The sequence below is a fragment of the Notechis scutatus genome, unplaced genomic scaffold (genome assembly GCF_049901735.1).
Source record: "Notechis scutatus isolate UNSWTSFEM ecotype Mainland unplaced genomic scaffold, rNotScu1.2 NSCUSCF73, whole genome shotgun sequence".
In the NCBI taxonomy this organism is placed as follows: Eukaryota; Metazoa; Chordata; class Lepidosauria; order Squamata; family Elapidae; genus Notechis; species Notechis scutatus.
The window spans coordinates 107881-115207 of record NW_028263174.1 but is presented as its reverse complement, the minus strand read 5'-3'; the positions used below and the strand labels follow the sequence as shown (position 1 = coordinate 115207).

The 7327-nt window shown below is 42.1% G+C and overlaps 1 long non-coding RNA gene across 1 annotated transcript; it reads right to left on the bottom strand.

Moving 5' to 3' along the window:
* Window positions 1-155: 155 nt before the first annotated feature.
* On the bottom strand, window positions 156-2703 carry LOC148128444 (uncharacterized). Its single transcript, XR_015746399.1, has 3 exons — window positions 2618-2703; window positions 2231-2476; window positions 156-441 (listed from the first exon to the last, which is right to left on the bottom strand). It is a non-coding gene; the product is annotated as an uncharacterized LOC148128444 (long non-coding RNA).
* Between the last annotated feature and the right edge of the window lie 4624 nt (window positions 2704-7327).

Below are 7327 nucleotides of genomic sequence, written 5' to 3'. Positions count from 1 at the left end.
ATGGCAATAAAACGATGGCCACCCTTTAATAAAGAATTAACTAAGAGTCACATGCTCATGATGTGCCCCCCCAAACCTCTACCTCTTTGCTTTTGAGTAACCTTCTGATCTCTGTCTACTCCATATTGTATCCAAGAGAGCTCTCTTACCTGTGGGACCTTAAAAATGCTGAAGATGGAGTCCATCTGCCTTGAGGATTTGGGATTGAGACCACCAATGATGGAGAACAGAGTGCCCTGCCGGCCACATTTGTAACCTGGAACCATTTGGCCTTGTGAGGAGAGCATGGAGAGGCTGTTTAAGGAAATAAATATCTCACTCTGGAAATGGCCATAGATGTGGAAGCCAAGGGTGATGTTGGGGAGCAGAAAAAAATCCTTATTGACCTGGGAGACAGCAAACATCAATGCAAGGATCTGCTGGTAGTTACTGGGGATGAGTCTATAGTGCGAAAAACACAGGGAATATTACAGTTAAGGTTGTTTGCTTGTAGAGTTTGCTTCAGTGTTTGGGTTGGTGCAGCAACAACCACATTTTATTGGGTTTGGGTTTTTTTTAAGGATCTTTCTCAGCTAAACCTGAATGGCTTTGTGAGAAAACAGACAAGACTTTCCATCCAGATAATGGATTGTTTTATACCCATCTATTAATTCCCCAATCTTCACTTTCCTCCAATGGTTGTAATACTTCCCAACTACTCCTCTTTCACACTAATAATTTAGAATCTCTCTCAGAACAACTTCTTCAGGGGTGGTAAACATTGCTGTGCACAGGTCTACAGTGGGAGTCACCTCATAGATATACTGAAGGCCATAATTCATGAGCAATGCTGATTCCAAAGCTGAGAAGGATTTTTTTAAACTCCTGAACACTGGAGTTACTGTCCAGATTAATATTGAAATTCAAATTCTTCACTATGCCAGCACAGCTTCTAATGTACTAACCTACTTCTTAGGAAGCTAGAAAAAAGTGGAATAGATAGCAGCACCACTAGTTGGACTCGCAACTGGCTGGCAAACCGTACTCAACCAGTAGTCCTTAATGGGTCTAAGTCTACATAGAGGGAAGTAAGCAGTGGGGTGCCAAAAGGTTCCGTCTTAGGCCCAGTACTCTTCAATATCTTCATTAACGACTTAGATGAGGGAAGAGAAGGGAAACTTACCAAATTTGCAGATGATACTAAGCTGGCAGGAATAGCTAACAGATGAATCTTGACAGACTAGAACAATGGGCTGTATCTAACAAAATGAAATTCAATGTAGAGAAAAGTAAAGTCCTACACTTAGGCAAGAAAAACCAAAACGACACATATAGACTGGTTGAAACTAAGCTCAATAGGAGTAAGTGTGAGAGAGATCTTGGAGTCTTAGTGGACAACCAGTTAAATATGAGCCAGCAGTGTGCAGCAGCAGCCAAAAAAGCTAATGCAATCCTAAATTGTATTAACAGAGGGATACAATCAAGATCAAGGGATGTACTAATACCACTCTATAAAGCCTTAGTAAGACCACACCTAGAGTACTGCATCCAGTTTTGTTCACCACATTATAAAAAAGATGTTGAGACTCTAGAAAAATTACAGAGAAGAGCAACCAGGAAGATTAGGGGATTGGAGATGAAAACTATGAAGAATGGTTACAGGAACTGGGCTTGGCTAGTCTAGTGAAGAGAAGGACCAGGGGAGACATGATAGCAGTGTTCCAGTATTTGGGGAGCTGTCACAGAGAGATGGTGATCAAGCTATTTTCTAAAGCGCCTCTAGGCCAGAAAAGGAATAATGGATGGAAACTGAACAAGGAGAGATTTAACCTGGAAATAAGGAGAAACTTTCTGACAGTGAGAACAATCAACCAATGGAACAGAAGTTGCTTTTGGAAATTGTGGGAGCGCCATCACTTGAGACTTTCAAGAAGAGATTGGACTGCCATTTGTCAGAAATGGTGTAGGGTCTCCTGCTTGGGTGCAGGGTAGGACTAGATGAACTACAAGGTCCCTTCCAACTCTGATTATCTGTTATCTGTTACTCTTCATGTTTGTTGTTTATGATCTCCATGAGGAAGAGATTGAGAATTCCAGCCTATTTTAGGAGCTTGCTACTTTATTGAGAGAAGCAGAAGTCTACTACACTAGGACAGTGCACAATACTATAAGGAGAATTTCTGAAAGAAATCCTAGAATTTAAAGCAAAGAGACCATTTATCTGTATGTTTGTCCTCCAGCTGAAACTTACCCATTATCTAAAAGAAGGTTTGATGTATTAAAGTGAGGGGCAGTAGAATCAAAATTGGCTCCTAAGGGCAAATTCCCACCAATAATGAGATCACCAGACCTATAGTAGCTTTTATCTAATGGGATATAATCCCTGAACACACACATGGTTTGCAGCCTCTTCGCTGTAGTTGGAGCCTGGAACCAGAAGAGCAGCAACATCAATCGTAGCATGACTCCTGCCTGGTCATTCTTATCACCTTCCCTCCTAGGACAGAAATAAAAGTTTATGTAGAAACTGATTTGAAGGTTTAACTTGAAATTTCACTGGACCTTTAGCAGATCAGACACCACCTGTGCCACCTGGATGGCCACAGAACAAATTTATAGCAAAGATGCTTCCTCTTACCTGTGTTTGGGCTGTGATTACAAAGGAAACAAAGACAAGTGAGTCTCTTCAAACCAAGGAGTGAGCTCTGTGCAAGACAGGCTAAGGTGTCATCTTCTGCCCCCATCTGGAGAACTCAGACATATTTTTATAGCTTGGAGGTTTTTGTATCTAGAAATCCACAGGGGAATACAATAAGAATTACTGTACTTCTGATGATTGCAAGGAAAAACAATTTTCTATCCTTGTAGCAATAGCTTCTCATACACCCAAATGGAAAAAAAAAACATGTTTGTGTTTCTTGTAATGCCCAGAGCAGATGGAGCCATGCTGAATTTGTGAATTTGACTTCTGTGAAACTGACCCCCTTCAAACAAGATGGAGTTTGACCAGGGCCATAGTTGGTCAGCTACTTAGAGTGCTAATGGGGTTTTGTGGCACATGAGAATCAGTTGTACCTTTCTAACTGTAAGCACTCATGCCAATGCTTAGATGGAAGTTTTCTTTTTATAACCACATGGTAGTGGATGAAATTAGAACCTGGAATAACAGTTTCTAATCTTGTGATTCTCTCCTTCATCTGATGGTTCCAGTCAATGTTGGTTGTTGGGAAGATATTGGGCTCAATCCAATGTCTTTCAGGGTGCATCAATAAGGCCTTCTCAGTCAAGGTCGACTAACATTCATATGCTGATGATATTCAGCTGTATAACCACCAACTGACCAAGCTATTCTTCAAAGATTTTTTCTTAGTGCATGAAGGATGTTCGATGGGGAGGGACAGTCATGGTTTAAATCCTAGGCTGCATCAACAGAGGGATAAAATCAAGGTCACATGAAATGTTAATATCACTTTATAGTACATTGGGAAGACCACACTTGGAATACCGCATTGAGATTTGGTCACTATGACATAAAAAAAGATGTTGAGACTCTAGAAAGGGTGAAGAGAAGAGAGGCAAAGATGATGAGGGGACTGGATGCTAAAACATATGAAGACCCCTGGCAGGAACTGGGTATGTCTTGTCTAAGAGTGAAGGACTAGAGGTGACATGATAGCAGCCTTCCAATATTTGAGGGACTGTCACAGAGAAAAGTCTGTTAACTGCTTCTCCAAAGCACCTGAAGGCAGGAGAAAAAATAATGGATGGAACCTTATCAAGGAATGATCCAACTAAAACTAAGGAGAAATTTCCTAACAGGACAATTAATGGAAGAGAAGAGAAGAGAAGAGAAGAGAAGAGAAGAGAAGAGAAGAGAAGAGAATTTTTATTGGTCAAGTGTAATTGGACACACAAGGAATTTGTCTTGGTGCATATGCTCTCAGTGTACATAAAAGAAAAGATACATTCATCAAGAATCATAGATACAACACTTGATAATAGTCATTGGGTACAATAAGCAATCAAATCATACTAGGAAACAGTCAATAAAAATCATAAGGATACAGGCAGCAAGGTTACAGTCACTCAGTCATAAGTGGGAGGAGATGGTTGAATGGAAGAATGGGAAGATTAATAGTAATGGTAATAGTAGTGCATACTTAGTAAGTAGTTGGACAGTGTTGAGGGAATTATTTATTTAGCAGAGTGATGACATTCAGGAAAAAAAAATGTCCTTGTGTGTAGTTGTTCAGGTGTGTAGTTCTCTATTGTGTCGTTTTGAGGGTAGAAGTTGAAACAGTTTATGTCCAGGATGTGAGGGGTCTGTTAATATTTCCACAGCCCTCTTTTTGACTAGTGTAGTATACAGGTCCTCAATTAAGGCAGGTTGGTAGTAATTGTTGTATCTCAGTAGAAGGGCTTGTCTCCAGAAGTTTAAATCCTAGGCTGTATTAACAGATGAACAGAATAAAGATCACGTGAAATGTTAGTACCACTTTAGTACCACCTTGGAATACTAAATACTAAATCCAGCTTGGTTGCTATGATATAAAAAAGGATGTTGAGACCATAGAAAGATTGCCGAGAAGAGCAAGAAAGATGATTAGGTGGATGGCGGCTGAACCTACAATGAACAATTGCAGGAACTGGGTATGTTTTCCAGTCTAGAAGGACTAGGGGTGACATGATAGCAGTCTTCCAATATTTGAGGGGCTGTCACAGAGAAAAGTCTGTCAACCTCTTCTCCAAAAGACCTAAAGGCAGGACAAGAAGTAATGGATGGAACCTCTTCAAGGAGTGATCCAACTAGAACTAAGGAGAAATTTCCTGACAGGAGAATTAATCAGTTTAAGGGCTTGCCTCCAGAAGTTCTAGGTGCTCCAACACTGGAGGCTTTTAAGAAGGAACTGGGCAACATGGTATGGGGTCTCCTGCTTCAGCAAGGGGTTGGACTAGAAGATCTCCAAGGTCCCTTCCAACTCTGTTATTCTGTTATAACATGAAGAACAAGAAAGCATTTTCAGAATTGCAAGATTTTGTTAAAACCAAGCAGTTGTGAGTAATTGTTCATCCCAGAAGTAGAACTTTTCATCTTTGATTCTGCATGACAGTTTGCTGTCCCTCTTAGGACTCCTTTGCAACCTACCAGTTTTGTGGATTATTAGTTTCTGCTCAAGCAGCAACATGGTGGCTACCACAAGAAAAGACTTTCTAAATGTTGTGTCAGGTGTAAAACATTGAGACCACATGTGAAGTTCCAGTGAGACTGATTAATTACTAGTCATGCCTATCCATAAGTAGCTAATAAATGAATGGTTTGTACTATCTTGGTGTTAGATAAGGGTCAATGGAATTCAAGAGGGACTGGACTTAGTCCATTTGTGGCTACATAGAGAGTTTAGGCTGATTCCTCTTTTGAATCCATGCTCCATTTCTGTCACTCCTCCTTACAGCTTCAGTTTGTTAAACAGAATAAAATTGAGCTGTGGAGAGTCTGAATGTCCATGAGAGCAACAGAGAGGACAGAGGCAAGAGTGGTGGGAGGGTGGAGGCAGAAAATCTTCTGTTATTGGGAACAAACCCACAGTTGAGATGAAGCCAGCATGAATCATCCTTGAGAGGTGGGATTGTTCCCCTACCTCTGAAAGAGGACTCAGTTTGACTCCTACTCAAGGAACAATGGCTGGACCACATCATACTGGACTATTTTGGTGGACCCTGGATGAATCCTCATTTCAGTGAGGTTCCAGGATTGGGTGTGGGATGGAAATGGTATTGGTTGCACATTTAGATGAACTTAGGAAGGAGCAAGATGAGGGCAATGCATCCATTCCAGCTCAACGTGGCCTCTTGGTAGTCTTTAATGTCATCAACTGTCAAGTGCTGGAAATCAAGAGTCCAGGCAACCCAAATGAATATAGGGTTATTGTATGCTAATGGTAGGGATGCAGTGGTTCAGTGGCTAAGACACTGAGCTTGTCAATTAGAAAAGTTGGAAGTTCAGCAATTCAAATCCCTAGCCCCACGTAACAGAGTGAGCTCCCATTACTTTTCCCAGCTTCGGCCAACCTAGCAGATCGAAAGTATGTAAAAATGCAAGTAGTAAAATTGGGACCACTTTGGTAGGAAGGTAACAGCGTTCCATGTGCCTTCGGCATTTAGTGATGCCGGCCTCATGACAATGGAGATGTGCTTTGTAACGTGATTCTGTGCTTTGTAACGGAGATGAGGTGGGGAGTTGCCTGGTTATTAGGAGCCCGTCTTCCTCGGCACTTCCATCCCGGCCCTCCTTCCCTCTTCCAACTCCAGGCAGCCACAGCTGGAAAAGGGGGAGAGGTTTCCTCTGACTTGGGGGAGATATGAGATGACAGGAGACCAGATGGGGGGGGCTCTGCTTTTCTTCTGTTTGAGGGGGAGCTGGTTCCTCCCTGTCGAGATCTTCCCAGTCTCCAGGCATCATGTGGCTTCTTAAATCCCCCCTCTTTCCCCCCCAAAAAGGTTGAGAGAGGCCCCTCCTTTCCCTTTGCTCTGCCCCACAGTTATGATTAAGCACTTACAATTTTGTTATAATTAAATAAGCATTATATATACACTGCTCAAAAAAATTAAAGGGAACACAAAAATAAGACATCTAGTTCTGAATGAATGAAATATTCTTATTAAATACTTTGTTCATTACATAGTTGAATGTGCTGACAACAAAATCACACAACAATTATCAATGGAAATCAAATTTAGCAACCCATGAGGGTCTGGATTTGGAGTTACACTCAAAATTAAAGTGGAAAAAAACACTACAGGCTGATCCAACTTTGATGTAATGTCCTTAAAGCAAGTCAAAATGAGGCTCAGTAGTGTGTGTGGCCTCCATGTGCCTGTATGACCTCCCTACAATGCCTGGGCATGTTCCTGATGAGGTGGCAGATGGTCTCCTGAGGGATCTCCTCCCACACCTGGACTAAAGCATCCCCCAATTCCTGGACAGGCTGTGGTGCAAGGTGGCATTGGTGGATGGAGCGAGACATGATGTCCCAGATGTGCTCAATTGGATTCAGGCCTGGGGAATGGGCGGGCCAGTCCATAGCATCAATTCCTTTGTCTTGCAGGAACTGCTGACACACTCCAGCCACATGAGCTCTAGCATTGTCGTGCATTAGGAGGAACCCAGGGCCAACCGCACCAGCATATGGTCTCACAAGGGGTCTGAGGATCTCATCTTGGTACCTAATGGCAGTCAGGCTACCTCTGGCGAGCACATGTATAGAAGCCTGATGATGGCAGATGAGATTCTGCCGAAACGTTGCTACAACTTTAAAAGCACAACTACAATGACGTGGGAAAATACCCG